At 38.2% G+C, this 20,096-nt stretch overlaps 1 long non-coding RNA gene across 1 annotated transcript in view; it reads right to left on the reverse strand.

Annotated features, from left to right (window-relative positions):
- Positions 1-766: 766 nt before the first annotated feature.
- The window catches only part of LOC141371193 (uncharacterized), a 33,170-nt gene continuing 13,840 nt past the window's right edge, over positions 767-20,096 (reverse strand). The window contains exons 2-3 of the long non-coding RNA XR_012375951.1: positions 4,890-5,032; positions 767-989 (exon numbers count right to left, since the gene is read on the reverse strand). This is a non-coding gene — a long non-coding RNA (uncharacterized lncRNA). The remainder of the gene's footprint in view (positions 990-4,889; positions 5,033-20,096) is intronic.

Consider the following 20,096-nt stretch of genomic DNA (forward strand, 5'->3'; position numbering starts at 1 on the left):
AGCTAAAGGCACAGACTGCCAAAGTTCTAGGCTGGATCTGAGGCCCCAGGACCATTTCCTTATCACCTTAATTCCCTAACCAACACTAGAGTTAATTTGTGTTACTCACAGGAAGTAGGTTTGCTTAGATGACTTACTTAATTACACCAGATGTGCCTCCTCCCTTATGCATTGCCCCTCCTAGTAACTACACGCCACCAACATTTCTGAGGCAATAATAATTTAGGACAGTCAACTCTAAGCTTCTTAAATGCATAAAAACTGACACTTTTAAAGTTTTGGCTTTTTAAAAAATTCCTTAATCTTCTCAAAGCAAAATGGTCCCATAAAGACCAACACTATCAGTACATCCCTTTCTGTGAGACCAGACAGCAAGAAATCTGTGCATATGTGTGTTCTTCATTTTAATATTGTTCCTCTACCACACAATTTGTGTATCTTTTTAAAGAATGAATCACCAAAAAAGGGAGAAATGAGGAGAAAGAAGGCCTGAGAGGAAGCAGGAACTATGAGAGGCTATTGTTCTATGAAATAAAGCACTGGAATAAGAAGAGGAAGTAGGGGGATTCGAGGAGGCTTCAGGGGCCTCCTCAAATGGAGTTTGTCACAGGAGAGCAGCTCGAGGGCACAAAGAAATTGGGGATTGGAAGAAGGGACTTTAGAGAAGTATTGGTCTGAGTTTTGAACCTATCATTTAATGTCCTTTGCAAGATACATGTACTGACTGGAATGCCTTTTTAATTAGTTTTGTGTTTTTGTGTGCAAACTGTTAATATCAGAAAAGGAGCCACACAGGGCCTGAGAATTTATGAGCCTCTCCCGAGGAGGGAGTAGATACATACTGGAACATTCTGATGCCACTCCAGAGAAGGAGGCCTGGGGCTCTTTAGTGCTTCTCATCCTGAGAGGATGAAGTTCCTAAAGAGAAGGCCCTGTTGAATGGCTAAGGGGAATTTGAGTTGAAAGTTCTCTCTGTTGGGTGTTTGTGCCTAGGAAGGAAAGTGAAAGCAGAATCATCAGTATCAGAGCTAAATGATAAAAGAGGCAAATCAAAACAGTATTTCCATATAAAGACAGATAGTGCCACATGGAAATTCCTCTCTGGGGTAAAACAATGAAAGGGAGACCTGTACTCCTGCCACATTTTCACTATTACTTCTCTTAAGGGCTAATACATAAAATATTCATCAACTACCTAAGGTATAGACATCAATCAATAGACAGACAGTAAATTTCTTTTGCTGGAAGGAGGAAAAAAGTGGCTGGATTGACAAGGCTTTGTGAAGAGGGTGGGCTTGGAGCAGTGACCATTCATCAACCAGTTGGAGATATTTCAATATTTTAAACAAAAAGTATGTCCATATTTGTACTTACTAATTATCAGCCTTGGTCCTTTCTCTTCTCTCTTCCCTTTGGTAGCTTCAGCCATTTTTGTTCTTTTCTTCTTTTTTTTTTTTTGCGCTCTCTAGCTGGGTGTGATTCCCTCGCACTCTGTTCATAAGTTACTCAATTTGCTTCATGCCCTGTGTGAATTTATGTGTGTGACCGGGATCCTACAGGTAATAACAGATCCTCTTATTAGATGAGAATGAGGCCAAGTAGCCTCCTTATGATACCTCCATTGCCATGGAAGCCAAGGTGGGTCATGGGTAGGAAGCAGAGAGTACCCACGGTGACAGAGTAGTGTTAACATGGAGAAGCATTTCTACTACAGGTGTACGAGTGCAGGTCATCAGTATGAACACCGTTATAACCAGTGCCTGCGTGGGTCGCCAACAGTGCGTCTTCAATTCCAGCCCACCATTACTGACAAAGGAAGCCCATCTCTTACATTTCTCAACATGGTACACGCTAGGCAGTCAGCCCAAGTATCAAGGAAAACCTCTTTCTGATTTCACACCTGGCCTGGAGTGGTTGGTAATGATCTAGATGTGGGCTCTGAACAGAAGGTCTGGGGTGGTGTATTTGGCTCTCCCACTTACTGCCCGAGTATCTCTTGGTTACTTCACCACTCTAAATCAACAATCTAAAAATGAGGACATAAATTGTTGATAATTTACAGGACTGTTGTGGAAATTAAAGGAGTTGGTATTTGCTAAGAACCCAGCATGGTGCCTGGAGCATAGTAAGGACTCGATGTTTAAAAGTACTGTTATTGTCAATTTCCTTCTTTTCCTCTATGCATTGCTGAGACAAGCTTGACTCCCTAACTCCAATCCTGTTTCTTATTTTTACTCATGTCTAAATTTCGGAAAATAGCTTAGTTTGTGCTAAGATGCTGCTTCTCAACATTTTTTTTTTGATTCATGCACTCTTTTGATAAACATAAAAAAATATTTTGTCCAGCTTTCCAAGGAGATTTTGATACACTCCTTAATAGGACTTGCCTCTATTACCCTTTTCCCTAATTCCCTATTGCTCTTCTTGATGATAATCAATGAACTATAGCATAGTTTTTTAATGACAAAATTATTACTTATCCAATTCGACATGTCCACAAAATTCCCAAGTAGTTAAATAATCTATTCAACATTGGCTCTTACTCCTCCGGAGGGAAAGCATTCGGGAACGCCTCAGCAAATGTGTGGGGATTTGCAGAGCTGGACCTAGAAGAGGGAATACATGCTGAAGGCTGTGATGGACTCCAAATTCAGAGGACTGAAGACTTGAAATTCAAGAAGGAGGTCAAGTTTAATAAACCAAAGAGAGACAATGGAGTACTGAGCTGGAAAGATGCAAAGCCTGGAACTTCAAATGCAGACTTACTCCAGAAATAAAGGCAAGAATCTAGATTCAAAAGAGAAAGAGGAGAAAAAACAGACGATCAGGTATTATTCCAAGTAACTTACTTTCATAAGACAGCCAGGGAACGGTCTGTAGTGGATAAAGCATCAGGGACCATCTGATGGTTTAATGGTTTGAGGAGAGTTAACTCCCAGATAATGCTCAAGTCCTACTGTAGATTGTGTACCCATATGGCTCTTGGAAAGTTAAAAACAAAAATCACCATTTCACAGATACACAGTGGTAACTGCTTTAGGCCAAAGTCATCAATAAGGGCTAAAATCAGGGGGGGAGGTGAGTATGATGAGAATCAAGATATTTGCATAGTTCAGTTCATCTCCCCAGAAGATAATAATTGCAGAGGGAAAATCATGACTTTACAGTGGAGAAATCTGGCAGACACTACCCAACCAAAAGATCAAAGTTAAAATCACTGGTATGGGGGAGTACAGATTACCATATGTCTTCTGATGCAATGTAATTAGAAAGCACAAAAGTGATGTTGGAGACTGAGGGAGCATGACAACTAAATGTAACTTGCAGTCTGGGCTGGATCTTGAACCAAGAAGAATATTAGTGGGGGCGGGGGGGGGGGCGCCTGAGTGGCTCAGTGGTTAAACATCTGCCTTCTGCTCAGGTCATGATCCCAGCTGGTGTCTTGGGATCAAGCCCCGCCTACTTCTCCTTCTGCCCATCCCCTTGTTTGTGCTTTCTCTCTCTCTCTTTCAAATAAATAACAATCTTTAAAAAATTAAAAAAAGAACATTAATGGGACTCTGAAATTTGAATATGGTGTATAGAAATATTAATAGTATTCTGCCTATTTAAGTTCTTGATTTTGATCATTATACTACGGTTATGCATGACACTGACATTTGGGGAAGCTGGGAGAAGAGTATATGGGAACTCTTTGTAGTATTCTTACAACTTTTTTGAAGTCTAAATTATTTAAAAATAAAAAAGTTAAAAAATAATTTTTTAAAAGACCAAAATTTATAATAGCACTGGAAATAACAGTAAGCAACTGCTAAGCACACAATAATTACTTAATGAAGGTGGTGGTAGAAATTTCCATCAGGTACAGTGCCAAGAGAGCAAGGTTGAGAAATCCAATAAGAAGCACACAGAAACTTTGTGCTCCAAAATCAAAGAGCGTGACTGACCTGGGGAGAAACAGGAAAAAGCATTAACCCTTATGAAAAGGCCTGCTAGCTGCTCAGCTCAACTTCACACAAGCAGATGTGATGGCTCTAGCTTCAGTAGCCACAGTACTGGAAACCACACAGAGAGTGACGCTTCAGAAACAAAGGAGGTGGGATGCAGAAGACATGGCAGAGCTGCCACGCCAGCCCTAGACTACTTTCACATGAAAGGAAAATACACTTCTAGTGTGCTTCCCCTATTGTTACTTCAAATCTATTTCTGTCAGCTGGAGCTAGTCCTATCTCTGTTACCATCTTGCTCTAGCTCTACAAGGCAGGGTAAGACTCAATCAGCAAACTAGGCTCCCCCACCCAACAACTTCCTTCTGAGGGGTCATGTACGTACCCCATCCTCTGACCTCACCAGTACTATTCTTTTTATATTGTTTCCATACCACAAACCTCCAGAGATTCGCCCAGGCTTATGGGGATAAGTGGTGGAACACTGCTTTCCCAGAGGTGCAATTATCACATTCAAAGTCCTGGGGCAAAGACTGGAAGAGCCACTGCCTGGCCTTCAAGGTCCTTCAAACTGCTACTCTGTCTTCTCACACCTTCTCCTTCCCTGGACCTACCCTTGTTCATTTGTGCTCCAGACCCATTGCTCACCTGTACCTGCCTGTGTTCCACAGGCTCTGTGATGCCTCAGAGCCTTTTACACAACAATTCCCTCTTCTAAGAACATCTTCTGTTCTACTTCTTCCCCTATACAACCTCTTTTATTCTTTAGGCCTGTGCTTAAGTATCATATCTTCCAAAAACCCTTCACTGACCTTGGAAGATGGGGTTCGATGCCATTCTGGTGTGATAACATCTGAACTTCATCTTACCCCTCCCATGGCACCCATCGCATTGCATTACAGCTACTTGTTCTCTTGTCTGTTCAGCCATAATGGTACTTACTGATCGTCAGCCTGTGTCCTTCTTCCTCTCTTTTCTCTTGCCCTTGGTAGAGGCAGCCTTTGGTGTTCTTTCTTTGCCAGTTCTAGCAAGGTGTGATTCCCTCAAGGGTTAGGAGAGTATATCCCCAGAACCTAGCAGGATATCTGGAACATAGTATGGTTTCAATAAATAATGGATGAATGAACGAGAGACTTTTTTTAAAGAATATGTCGGTCATGACTTATGCCAGTGGTGTAATGTTGGATGGCACATAATGTCTCTAAGCTTCTCAAAGTGCAGATATTGCTAGCTTTCACGAGACCACCCAGGCCCCCCACAGAGCCCAGCTGCAGCACTGTTTCATAGCAACGCATTCCCTCAGCAAGTGCCCTGGAAGAATTCCCACAGGAGGGGTTGGAGTGGGGATGGGCAGGACTTTCCTGTGGGCTACACTGATTTCATTAATCTCATCCTCACTACTTGTATCATCCGGTAGAACAAGTAAGTCAAGTTATATGTACTGCTGCCTCCAATTCAGGCTGTAAGGAAAGAAAGAAGCCAGTGTTCCACACCATAAAGAGAAACAAAGGAAAAATAATAAGGCTTTAGAAGAGGTGGATGATTTTAACACCTCCATATCTACACTCATTTGCTCAATACAGCACACCCTCGTTAGTATATTAAGACAAAAAGAAAAAAGTTCCTATTAAAGAAGCACACAAAACATTTGCATCTGAATGAGTAAAATTCCAAAACCTCAATACTTTAAAGCAGCAGCTGTGGGGTGGCAGAAAAAGTGTTTTGGATGCAGATCTGGGCTCCAGGCCTGGTTCTGCCACTCGGTAGCTGCGTGACTGCCCAACTCAACCCTTCTCAGCTTGGGTTTCCTCTTCAGCAAATGGAACGCTGTGCTAACTGATCTCGACAACCCCAAACCAAGTCACAGTCTTTCTTGTTGTCGTGGGTAGCAGACATAAATGGCAGTTTCCAATCATCTTCACCCTCGTCACCTAGCCCACACCTAGGCAAGTCTGTTGGCACCTGGAGAGAAGATTTATTCATCTATATTTTCCTCAATTTCATAGTGGCTGGAAAATGCTTTCAAGTCTGGAAGTCGCAGGCAGAAGCGAAAAGTGAGTCTGGCCTGATTTTATTTAGCGACCATAAAAATCTACAAACCTTCTTTTCTCGCTCCGTGCAGCAAAATCTTTTTTCAGAAGTTGAGGAGTCAGACAACATTTTGTATGTGATCCTGCTTTGTCTAAAGGTTACCTGCCTATAATCTCTCTCCATTCTAGATATCCTGGGGCCTTCAAGAATGCCTGTCAGCAGTATTCTTTGGCAGACACTGTGTATTTCTATATGATATTGCTATTATTATTTCCTTAAGCTGTTAAAGCATGTTAGTCATACACTCCTAAGTATTAAAGATATTTAATTTGATTTGACGAGAATGTACCATGTGCCAATTTCCAAATGGAAACTTTATATACAACATTATTTAATTGTCGAAGTGCCCCTTTGAGAGTTAAATGAGATATTATCTTCACTTTACAGATAAGGAAACTGAAGCTAAAATCATGTAAGTATCTTGCCCACAGTCAAATGCAGGGTGGAGCTGAAATCTGAACCTCGGGCACTCCAGCCTTGCTTTTCTACCTGTCCTTCTGAAGTTCAGGTTCCTACCTTTCATTTCTGTGGTTTTTATTCCCAAATTCTAATACATTCTTTATTTATAAGAAATATTAGCATCATTTCAGTATAATCAACTTAGAGCCTTATTAATAGTGAAGAGGTCACATTTCATACAAGAGGCCCAGAGTGGCCTTGAGGTAAATCCTAAAGAGACCTGATGGATCAGGATTGCAGCTTCCCAGCTGCTGTGAATGCGGGGTTGCCTGATGAGCTTTAGAGAGACCACACATGGGGTTATAGTTATTCTGGTCAGAAGGAAGATGCAGAGGAATGAGAAGATAGGGAAGACTTTAAGGAAATATATAATACTAGGCTCAACGACGGGAAATGGAAAGTGGTGGTAAATGAAGACTCCTCTGCTTATAGATCGGAAGGTGGATGATGTTCTTCATACAATGAAATCAAGAAAACAAAGGGCGTGGTGGTGGGAACAGAACAGAGTATGAGGAATTTGTAGGACGGTTAAATGGACATGTCCAGTTTTACATGTGGCAATTAACAAAGGTTATCTCAAATTTGGCTTAACGTCTATGGTTAAGTGAAAGCTGAAGCTATATGATTAGACAAGGTTGAAACAAAGTGCAAAGCATGAGAGGGTTGACAGTGGAGTTTCACTAATGGTTAAGAAATAATAGCCCAAGAAGAAATAATAGCCCAAGAAGAAACAGGAAGAAAGTAGAATGAAAGTGGGGGAAAATGTTGAAGAGAATATTTAGGAAAAAAGTAGCCAAGAGTATAAAATTTCAGAGTTTAAGATTGTCTTAAACTAATCATTAGAGAAAATTGCCTTAAAATTATTGCAACCGATTACTTGACTTGTAGAAATACAGAGTGAACTAATTTGTGTAATTTCTCCATTATGTGTCATTCTTTAGTCCCTAAGAGCCTTGAAAAACAGATACTGCATTGGTAGAAAAAAATGATTCCAAGTATGGGTCATGGTAGAGCCTGCTAAAAATTTTGTTTTGCCTACTTCATAGTTTTCATTGACATTACAAAAATAAATCTTATTAATTTTACAATCAATGATATCTATCCCAAGAATTTATTTTTATGAAATAAATAAAACTAGAATGCTGACTTAAACCCAAGGAAGTTTTTTATGATGAGAAATCCTCAAGAGATGAATTTGATTAAGTGCTTGGTGAGTATATTACATTGTAGTATTAGTCATACTTCTCAGGATTTAGCTCATCATATACTTTTCCTTTATTAAAATTTTTTTTCTTATTTTGGTAATTTAGAAGCATTCCAAAAATTGATTAGGATGCAGTAAGCATTACTAACATTGACCCTATAATAGTGGAAATGACCTCATTATAACTCTTGTTGCCAAACACAATCCAGGACAGATTGTGATCTTGGTTTGAGAGGAAAAAACAATATGAGAATGAAAAAAAGACAGTTTGAACAAGTCTTCAAGAGAATCCTCATCTGATACTCTTTAAAAAAAAAAAAAAAATCATGAAATTTTGTTTCCAAAGAGTGTACCACTGATTTAAGAGATAGCACATGTCAAGTTGATAGTTAGAACTCTATAAATGAAGTTGTCATGGGTGTGCATTTAAAAACAATGGAAAAACCCCTATCTCCTAACAGCTGGAGTCATTTTACCTGTAGTTTCTACTGTCCCTGATGCAGCAAAAAATTTAGACACCCCTCTACCCAGCAGTACCCCATCCACCACCAAGACACAATTTCAAGTATGGCCTTTCCTTCTATATTTCAGTTCCTTTCAGTCATTTACTTCATTGTTACTCATGTCATTTTTCTTTCATTTGTCCAACAAATATCCTGATTACCTTTCTGTGTGCCTGGTACTATTTTAGTGGCAAACGAGACAGACAGCTGCCTCTATGATGGTTATATTTTAGTGAGGAGACAAGACTGATGGCCCTGGACGTTTATGTCCTCCCCACTTCTGGCAGCATAGCAGAGATCTTGGAAAGAAGATCTGAGTTAGTTTAACAGGCTAATTACTACTTTACCAGGCTAATTATAAGTTGCCATGTTCTAGAGTATCCTCCTTTCTAAGTTTATTTCCCCAACCAGGGAACTTGTGTCATCTCATGGATGTTTTTTGACCCTACCCCTCTTCCCAAAATGCACACCATAATATACAGAACATCCTGGGGGACTGTCCTTCTTTATTGAAACCTTGGCCATGGGACATGCAGACCACCTACATCTGACATAAACTGTAACAAGTAACAAGCATTAGAGAGATTGTATATGTTCTACTACTTCTCTGTTTTTCTCCAATAAACTCTATATCTGAACTGAATGGCATTGCAACCGATAAAGAGATAAAGATCACTTTTTTTTAAAGACCATTTCTGATGGTGATAAGTGCTATGAAGGAAACAGAACAGTGCAATGGGACGGGGGGGGGGCGGTTCTAAGTCTGGGTCAGGACTACTTAGGACACCGGGAAGGGGTCCTTTTTGAGGAGACAGTAATAGAATCAAAGCAGGAGTAATAAAAGGCAGGCAGACAAGCAAAGAAAGAACATTCAAACACAGGAAATGATAAGCATAACAGATTGGATGAAGGATAAGCTCGAAATGTCTGCAGGACAGAAAGCAAGCCAGGACCACAGGGACTGAAGCGATGAGTATTAGCAGTGACATCAGACAAGTAATCAGAGGGCCTGTAAGCAGATCAGATTTTTTTTTCCAACTACAATAAGAAGCTATAGGAGAAATTAAAGTGAAGGATTATAATATAAATTGATAAACATATTTAAAAGTTTAACTCTTGGGTTTGGAGGAGAACGGCATACAGGGCAAATGAATGGAAGCAAGGAAACCAGGTAGAAGACTAGCGTGATCCAGGTGAGGGGTAAAGGCAGATGAGCAAAGACTGGCTAGTCTACAGGACTTGCACATGCGCACTGACTGGATGGCAGAGTTAGGAAAGAATCATGGATGACTCCATGACAGAGATTGTAGGCCTTTTCATAACTGGTGCACATGGTCACCCAAAATTATGTAAATGTAACCATGGAGAAAAAAATAGGAGGCAGTGGGAAATGAGAATTAATGAAGACTAGATGTCTAGTGTCAGAAAGACCAATGTTGAAGATGGGCAAGTAATTCTGAAATATTCTTGGGAAGTTGATAACTTAGTTTGTTATGGGCTGCAGGCCCCTGGGGCTTCTTCTGGAGAGCCCAGCAAGCCAGTGTTCACTCCAAAAATGTGACATATTATTCTTCAAACCTGCATGTAATAAGGGGGACAGATAAAACTTGTGGGAAGTGGCCTCAGCCTTTTAGAAATGTTCAGGACCGGAGTCTCAAGCTGACGTGGAGGTTTGCCACTAGAATTTATCTCAGAAACAGAGAATCAGTCACAAGACTCTACGTAAACCACAAAGAGAATTGGGAAGCAAACTAACCACTTATTCAACTCCTACGTACCAGGCACTTTACACAAATTATCTCTGTTCATCCTTAAAAATAACCCTGTGAGAAGGCAGTTTCCTTTATTATCTGGAAGAACTAAATCTCAGAGAGGTTTATAAACAAGCTCAAGGCCTCATAGACAGTAGTCAGGATTAGAATCAGGCTGGCCCAGGGCTCTCGACTCTCCAGGCACAGAGGGCCACTGACAAGTGGTAGCGAAACATGGGGATGCACCAGTGTTCAGCATTAGCTGCTTGAAGTTGCCTTGTGGAAGCATGGTTGAGGGGTTAGCTAGAAGTTAGACTTTCTCTGGCTGCCCTCCTCCTCATTTTCCAGTTACCCTGGTACTTCTGACCTCTGCTTCTTCCAGCCAGTAAAATGAGATTTACGATGATCTGAGCTTCCGCCAACCACATGCATGGACTGGGGTCTGTACTCAGTGCAGAAGTCAAAAAATGGGAAACTCACTGAGTGCCTTCTCTTCTCCTGAGTACCCCTTCTCCTCCAGAATCTGCCCGTGTTCTTTTTCCTCCTGTGTCTTCACATCGTTGTTTTATATATTGAGTACAGAGATTATAGGTATCCTCAGGAGGGTTCATTGATGGGAACTACTTTATTACTGAGAAATAATGTTTTAAACAAAAACGTTCTGAATCAAATAGACGGTTTCTAGAAATGTATTCATTTTCTTTACACCCTTTACTTTTGAAAGAATGAATGTTATTGGTGCTTACTAATTATTTTTGGTTATAGTCTCCTTTTGTAGAAGATCGACTTGGCTGCTATAGTAAAAACAGTTCTCCCAGACCAACCAGCAAAGAATTCCATTGGTTTTTCCCACATCACATTCATGAATGATCATAATTATGCTTCGGCACTTCCCTCTAGTGGCTGAATTTCTGAACTACAACTCAGAAGTACTGTTAAGTTATGTAAAGCACTCCGGGCGCCTGCGTGGCTCAGTCGTTAAGCATTTGCCTTCGGCTCAAGTCATGATCCCAGGGTCCTGGGATGGAGCCCCACATAGGGCTCCCTGCTCAACAGGAAGCCTGTTTCTCCCTCTCCCACTCCCTCTGCTTGTGTTCCCTCTCTCGCTATGTCTCTCTGTCAAATAAATAAATAAAATCTTAAAAAAAAAAAGAAATATAAAGCACTCTTTCTAGAGGTAAGGCAAACTTCTCAAAAGGTTCACTCCATAAGTAACAAATTGTAGTGGACATGTGTCTCCCTGACAACAAAATATCGTACTCACTGTGAACTATTTACCACTTTGACTATTATTAACAGCAGTAGAAAAACAAAATAAATCTCTTAAAAATTCCTCCAGATGTTTAAAAGATCTGTGGCATAGTTACCGAATGTAGACAATACTTAAGTAGATATTTAATTAATAATAAGTATATTAGATAAGCACCTGGAAAATAAAGTACTGAGGACAGTAACTTCTGAAGGACTAAAGACCGGGTCAGGGGAAACTAGCCCCTGATTTAGAGACTGCATATATACTTTCTTGGAGTAACATCGCCACCTTGTGTCTGTCTGAGATACTTCTGATAAAAATATGGAAACCTTTGTTTAAAAAAAAAATGTTCTCTAATAAAGTAAATTTGAAAACTGGTTTCAAGGTTCAAACAGGAGAACAGGAATTTGTTTTAATTTTATTTTAATTCCAGTGTAGTTAATATACAGTGTTATATTAGTTTCAGGTGTACAATGTAGTGATTCAACAATTCCATATATTATTCAGTGCTCATTAAGGTCAGTATACGCTTAATCCCCTTCACTTATTTCGCCCATCCCCCTACCAACCTCCCTTCTGGTAAGCATTTGTTTGTTCTCTATAGTTAAGAGTCTGTTTTTTGTCTCTTTTTTTCCCTTAGTTCAACTGATTTGTTTCTTAAATTATCACATGGGTGAAATCATATGGTATTTGTCTTTCTCTGACTGGCTCATTTACTTAGATCCACCCATGTTGTTGCAAATGGCAAGAATTCATTCTTTTTATGGCTGAATAGTATTCCATTGTGCGTGTGTGTGTGTGTGTGTGTGTGTGTGTGTGTGTGTGTAACATCTCCATTATCCATTCATCTATTGATGAACACTTGGGCTGCTTCCATATCTTGGCTATTGTGGATAATGCTACAATAAACATAGGGGTGCACATACCCTTTGAATTAGTGGTTTTGTATTCTTTGGGTAAACACCCAGTAGTAAGATTACTGGGTCATATGGTAGTTCTATTTTTAATTTTTTGAGGAACCTCCATACTGTTTTCCACAGTGGCTACACCAGTTTGCATTCCCATCAATAGTGCAAGAGGGTTCCTTTTTCTCTACATCCTTTTCAACACTTGATGTTCCTTGAATTTTTTATTTCAGCCATTCTGACAAGTGTGAGGTGGTATCTCATTGTAGTTTTGATTTGCATTTCTCTGATGATGAGTGATGTTGAGCACTTTTTCATGTGTCTGTTGGCCATCTGGATGTCTTCTTTGGAGAAATGTCTGTTCATGTCTTCTGCCCATTTCTCGACTGGATTATTTGCTTTTAGGGTGTTGATTTGTATAAGTTCTCTATATATTTTGGATACTAATCCTTTATCAGATATGTCACTAGCAAATATCTAGGAAAACAAGAATTTTTTAAAAAAGGCCATATTGAGATATGGCTTACACTAAATAAAGTAGACAGTTGGGTCTTAGGGTAAGTAAATGTCTAATTTTATGAAAAACAACTTAAGTTTTTTCTAAAATGGTCATACCATTTTATATTCCCAGAGAGTTCCAGCTGAGTCGTATCTCTGTTAATATTTGATGCTGTTACTTTTTAAAAAATCTATTCTGGTGGGTGTGTAGTTGTAGCTCATGATAATTTTAATTATTGATATGGTGAGTATCTCTTCATGTGCTTATTGGTCATTCATATATATTATTTTGTTAAATGTTTAATTTGTTTCCCTCCCTATATAAAATTGGGTTATCTTCTAATTATTAAGTTTTAAGTTTTTTTATATGTGCTCTGTACAAGTCTTTTGTATTGTTAGTATATTTCCCTAATCTGTGGCTTTCCTTTTTATATTCTGAATTGTTCTTTGAAGAGTAAACATTTTTAATTTTGATAAAGCCTAATTCATTAATATTTTATAGTTATACCTAAAATTTTTGCCTATACTGAGATTACAAAATTTTCTTTTGTAGAAGTTTTATACTTTTGATTTTTATTGATTTTTATTTTTTTTGGAGGTTTATTTTTTTCCCATATATTTAGTTGTACCAGCACCATTTGTTAAAAGCCTATACTTTCCCCCATTGAATTACTTTGGCTTTTTTTTTTTTTTTTGAAAATCAATTGACCATATTTGTGTGGGCTTATTTCTGGAGTCCCTATTTTGTTCCATTTATCTATTTATCAAACCTGAGAACAACATTACATTTTCTTGCTTGTTGTTGCTCTATATTAAGACTTGAAGTCCTTGAAATGTGTGCTTGTTTTTAAATTATTTTGGCTACTCTAGGCCCTCTCATTTCCTTATAAACTTTAAGATCAGCTTGTCAAATTCTGCAAAATGGCTAGCTGGGATTTTGATTGGGACTGACACAGCATCTACTAATTTGGGAAGAATTAGCATCTTAACAATATTGAGTTTCCCGATCCACAAATGTATTTGTCTTTGTGTTTTGTTTTGTTTTTGTAGTTTTCAGTGTATAGGTTTTGCATACATTTTGTTAAATTTATCTTAACTATTTCATGACTTTGATGCTAACATATAAATATGCTATTTTAAAATTTTCATTGCTAATATATAGAAATACAAGTGATTTTGTATATTAATTTTGCATGCTGTAGACTTTTAAATTCACTCATTAATTCCAACATAATTTTTGCAGACTCCTTAGGAATTTCTATAGACATAGTAATGCCATCTGCAAATAAAGCAAATTGACCTTTTTGTTCCCAACAGAAAGGTGCCTTTCACTTCTGTCTTGCTTTTTCTACTGACTAGAGTGGCAAGGACTTCTGTTCAATGCTGAGGAAAGGTGATGGGAATGGAGCCTTGTTCCTGACCTTAGGGAAAATGAATTCCATCTTTTGCCATAAAGTATGATGTTGTTAGTTCTACATTTTTTTAAAAATGTTCTTTAACAGTTCCCCTTTACTCCTATTACAATGAAAGTTTTTTGTAATAAATGTAAACTAAATTTTGTCAAATGCATCTTTTCTTCTTCTCCTGAAGAAGGAAAACAAGTTTTCTTCTCCTGTATTCTGCTAACATTTAATTGCATTGATTTTTCAAATGTTAAGCCAACCTGGCACTCCTAAGAAAAATTCTACTTGGTCATGATATATTATGCTTATTATACATGGCTAGACTCAATTGTTTAATAGTTTGTTAATAATTTTGGCATCGATGCCATGAAACACTGATATGCAGGGGTTTTTTTTGAGTATTTGTCTGGTTTTGGTTATTAGTGATATTAGCTTCAAAAATTGACCTGGTAAGGGTTCTCTCTTCTACATGAGTTTGTGCTTATTATTATTGTTGTTGTTTAAAATGTTTGGTAAAATTCATTACTGAGGACATTTGGGCCAGGAGCTTTCCTTGTAGGAAGGTTTTTAATTACGAACTCAAATTCTTTAATATATATCCATATATATATATATATATATATATATATATATATATAATATACATGGCTTTTCAGATTTTCCATCAATAACTTTGTCTTGCAAAGAATTCATCCATTGCTTCTAAGTTATCAAACTTAATGACATAAATTTGTACTTTTTCTATCCTTTGAACGTCTCAGAATTGATAGTGAACTTGTATGTGTTCCAGATCACGTGTCCTCCAGGAATTAATCATCTTTATTGCTCCTAATCATTATTAGCTCAGCCTTGTGGCATCTGGCTTACATTAGCACAGCTTAGTTTTCATCAACAGATTCCAGAGGAACTCTGCAGATTTTTAGTCTCTGCAGATTTCTTTCTCCACCTAGCCACCCCCCTCCCAGTGCTAATCTGCTCAAAGAATTCCAGCCATCTTGGATTCCTTGATCTCTAATAATCACCTCCTGAACTCAAGACCACCACTCTCTGCATGGGATCCTTCTCCCTATTCTGTGGCTGGCTTTGCAAAGTGCCCTTCAGGCAAAATGCTGGGGTGACTTTAAGACTCACCTTCTTTTATCCTCTTCTTATGATCAGCTTTGCACTTCCTGTTTTCCAATCTCTGAAAAGTTTTTTCTTGTATTTTGTCCACTTTTGTCATTTTCTTACATTGGGAGGGCAAGTCTTTTCCCAGTTTTTCCATCATGGTAGGAAGCTGAAGTCCTTAAACACTCTTGGCCAAACCACTGATCTTCCTTCATCTAGGATATTCCAACCCCTTTGACAAGAGCACTTTACAGCACTGCTTGTCTTAAGTGGGATGCATTATGAACAATAGAAAGGGAGAAGATATTAAAATCCACTGAATCAACTCTAGCTATAACTGAGGGGACTGGATATTGCAGATAGATGGTCTCTTGCATAGTGAATAAATTATATCCTTCCTTGGTACTTAATTCTTAGGCTAGAATGAACTAAACTGAAGGCTAGGTATTAAATTTCCCATTTATTAAAGAGCTGGAAAGTAGCCATTTGGTGAGTCACTTTGGGTTGGTAGAGAAACAAAGAGATAAAAGGAAAAAATAATTCAAATCTGAGAGTTGGGAAGCTTGGTTCAAATGCCAGGACTTTATACTTATTGTCCTCACTTGCTTCCATTTCTGTCTGTAAAACAGGTAAAAAAAACTCACTGATCTAAACAATAATTCTGGTTTGGCCATTTGTACTACTGTTCTGTTTTCTATTATTCTTGGCATTATCCCATGTTACTTCGTATAATATCAGTAGGCTAAAACAATTATCTTCCTAAGGGTTAAATTACTCCTATGACATCAATTAGCAGAGGGTAGGTGCTAAGAGCAATTCAAAGAAAGTGAGTGGAAGATAAAAACAGGACATATCAAAGAGCTTTTTGTAACAGTGTAGAGATCTCTCAATTTCCAATTAAAGAGTTCTGGGTTAAAAGAATCACAAGATAGCAGGGCCTATTTTAATCTCCCATCTTCTTATTAAAACAGCACTGTCAAGTAAAATAGGAGCCCAGAATTCATCTCCTCCAACATCTAATGTAATGAACAGTAATTACTAGTGGCAGCAAAAATTTAAAGAACAAGAACAAATAAGAAAAAGCACACAAATTCGTGCCATAACTTCAATGAGTAGTGGAAAAAGAAAAAAATAAAAAACATTTTGGTGTGGCTTGGCACACCTCCCTAACCTTTACCCTAAGCTCCAGAAAAAGAGTGAATGAAATTTTGAGAATTTCCATAAATATTTCTTACTTTGGAGAAAAGTAGTCTGAGGGGTTTAATAGGAAAGTCAGGCAAAATTCAAAAAGAAATCTTTAAGAGTAGAAGCCTCTAAAGCAAGACACTGAGCAGAGACAGGAGAGGTATCAGACCTGTGTGGAATTAGAACTCAGACCATGGGTTTCCCCCCACAATAATGGGGTGCACTCTGAACCAAGTGAATATGAGACTAGGACACGGGGTCATAATTCAGAGGAGAAAACCCACATTCTTAAACAAAGGAAACACAGATGGAATTAGGCCTATGACATTTTCCTACATCCTCAGGCTACAGAGAAGGGAAGAGAAGAGAAGCAAACCACAGTTTGTAAGCTATGGTTCTAAGGAGATAAACAGGACCCTGCAAAGTATGAGGGACGCTGCAGGGATGGAGAACAAAGTGAAAGTTAAGCAGAGTAGCTCATATTCTGCCTAGAAATGAGAATTATCCTATTCCTATTTTTGTATGTTTTGAAATTTCTATAAAAATATTTTTTAAAAAAGATTGTTTAAATTATACAGACATACTATTAAAAAATTAAATCACAGAGAGATGACAACAGCATACAGAAGTCAGATAAGGAACTTAAGAATAGAAATCTAAAAGAAACAGAAGGAAACTCTCCACAACTACTTTCTGTGACAAAACAAACAAACAAAAAACAACTTAGTAAGGACATGAATTGCAGAACATGATTTCTTATCAGTGGAATAATTTAAAAAATAGAATGAAATAAAAAAAGAAAACTGTACTGTTAAACAAAATTGAGAACCAAAATAATATCAGAGAATGAATTAGAAACAGCAAGAAACAGAAGCGAGTTAAAAATTGAATTAGTAAAGTATAAAAAGGCTTGAGTCAATCATGTCAAGTAGAGAAATAAGCAAGGTAAAACAATTAAGAAAATATAATATATAAAGAACAAAGGAAAAGCAACAAAAGGGCAGTCTCCTTAAACAGATACACCAGGAGACTGAACAGAAAACTTTTACAAGAAGTAAAAAACCAAAATTTCTCTGAAGAATTAGTCTATGTAAAAAAAACTATACAACATATCAGTTTTCATTGAAGGAGCTCTTGTTCTGATTGATTTCAGGAATAGAGAAAGAATTCTTTAATCACATAGTGGAAACCAAATAATGACAAATTTCAAGTTAGTCAAATTTCTCCTTACTAACACTTAGTGCTAGGATATAATGGAATAATTAATTTCAGTCAAATTTTCAAGAAAAGTTATTTTCTTTTTTCTTTTCTTTTCTTTTCTTTCTTTCTTTCTTTCTTTCTTTCTTTATTTATTATTTATTTATTTTTATTTATTTATTTATTTATTTATTATTTATTTATTTATTTATTTATTTTATACCCACTCAAGCCACTGATATATAAAGACAGGTTATTTAAACATCATGAACACAGGAAATACAGTGTTCATAAGAGCCTTTAAAAAAAGCTACTTGGCAATGAAATTAACGGGTTAAGAAATAATTTTTAAAACACAGTTTAAAAACTGTGATCCCTTAACTTATCATGGTAAGCATTTCATAATGTGTAACTGTCAAATCACTATATGTACACCTGGAATTAATACACTGTATGTCAACTATACTTCAAGTAAAAAAAAAAAAAGACAATCTGATTCTTTTCTCTGATATACATTTTCACAAAGCTCTATATGTCCTCATTGCAACAAAGGAAAACTACATCTCATGATTTTAATATTCCTATGAGATTACTGTGTATCCAAAAATTTGCTCACTTGAACTTGTATTTCTTTTAGGAAACAGGAAGAGAAAAAAGGCAATAAAACCTTGCCCTCTGTATTAGTTTGCTAGGGCTGCCATAACCAAGTACCACACACTGGATGACTTGAAGAGAGATTAATTTTCTCACAATTCTGGAGGCTAGAAGTCAGAGATCAAGATGTCAGCAAGGCTGGTTTTTCTGGCCTCTCTCCCTAACTTGTAGATGTCAGTCTTCTTTCTATACCTTCATATAATCTTACTTCTGCACTTGTCTGTGTCCAAATTTCCTTTTCTTATAAGAATACCAGTCATTTTGAAATAGGGCCCACCCTAGTGACCTCCTTTAATGTAATTAATTCTTTAAAGACCTTATCTCCAAATACAATCACATTCTGAGGTATTGGGGGTAGGAACTTCAATATGTGAATTTGGTGGGGACACAATCCAGCCCATAATATTCTCCATGCCTCAATATAAAGGAAGTGTGAGTGGATGTCATTCTGCTCCATTATTTAATAAAGGGGTCAGAAATCCTTGCCTTCTTTAAAAAAGTAAGTTGGGGAGTTTGGAAGGAAGACTGTGGGGGAGCAGGGGACCCTAGTTTCATCTGGTTCCTTGAATTCAGCTAGATAGCTATCAAATCATTCTGAGCACCTGTGAACTCAACCTGAGATAATAGAAAAGAATTGCTGCAATTCTACAAATAGAAAAGCAACCACGTTTTGCAAGGTAGGAGGTGTGGAGAAGTGAATCTGAGATGATATACTGGAAGATAACCATAGTGGGAGGGAGCCTCCATAAGCTACTGGAAAGTGATACAGCACTGGAGCACAAAGTCAGAACTTTTAGAAGTCTCTTCCAGTGAGGGAATTCCCTGCCTGAAAGGTGCTCAGGTGGTGAAGTGGGGCAGAATCCTAGGTGGGACACTATGGTCTCAGGATGCCCAGGGTCACAGGAAGAATGGGGGTTCCTGAGCACAGCAGAGTTCCCAACCATTGGAGCAGGGAAGCTAGCTGCGATCAGCGAACCCAGGAGTGGGCTTTCAGCTCAGTTTTGCCACAGACTGCGAACCGCAGCATGATCCAGTGACGGTTCTACGAGCAGGGGCCCAGCAAACTGCAGAACCACAGCAAAGCCCTCCTCCTTCCCAGGGGGGATCAGTGCGGGTGTGGATGCATGCCACAAGAATCTGCAGGGTGACTCTTGAGCTGCAGGGTGCACACTGTGGGAGTCTTCAAAGTTTGGAAACTTGAAATGGGGTCACGTGCCTGAGATAAAAACGTGGTCACAGGCTGGGTGAACACAGAATGCAGAAAGAAACCAGGGAGAAAAAAGTGATTGCTTTTCCTGAGGGTGCACTGAAGAGTGGGGGCTGAGATCATTCAGCTCTGAGACCAGAGATCCGGGTGCCACCATTTTTATTTTCATCCTCTAAAGCAGCATGGAAAGTCTTAAGGGAACAAAAGCCACAAAGAGCAATCCAGAGCCGCCCTCTGGCAAGGGCAGTGCAACCCTGCTCAGCCAAAGACACCTGAGAATCAGCACAACAGGCCCCTCCCCCAGAAGACCAGCAGGAACATCCAGCAAATACCAAGTTTACTGATCACACAGAACTGAAAAACTCCAGCACTAGGGGAAAATAGTATATAGAATTCAAGGGTTTTTCTCATGATTCTTTAGTCTTTCAGTTTAAAATTTCCTTTTCTTTGTTCCTTTTCAACTAGTTCCTTATTTTATGAACCGTTTTTTTAAGTCTATTTTTTATTTTCATTTCTACATTTACAATATATATATATTCTTCACTTTTGGCTTCCTTTCACTGTAATCAATTTTTTTTTTTTTGCATATAATTAAGTTTTTCTTCTACTGTCTTCTAACAAACAGACCAAAATACACCTAGCACCTAGGGTATCACCCTGTTCTGTCCACCTGTTTGATTATATTCTCTTTTTCTTTCTTTCTTTCTCTTTCTTTCTTTCTTTCTTTTCTTTC

The sequence above is a fragment of the Callorhinus ursinus genome, unplaced genomic scaffold (genome assembly GCF_003265705.2).
Source record: "Callorhinus ursinus isolate GAN/ISIS: 27379988/994484 unplaced genomic scaffold, GSC_fseal_2.0 scaffold60, whole genome shotgun sequence".
NCBI classification, from domain to species: Eukaryota; Metazoa; Chordata; class Mammalia; order Carnivora; family Otariidae; genus Callorhinus; species Callorhinus ursinus.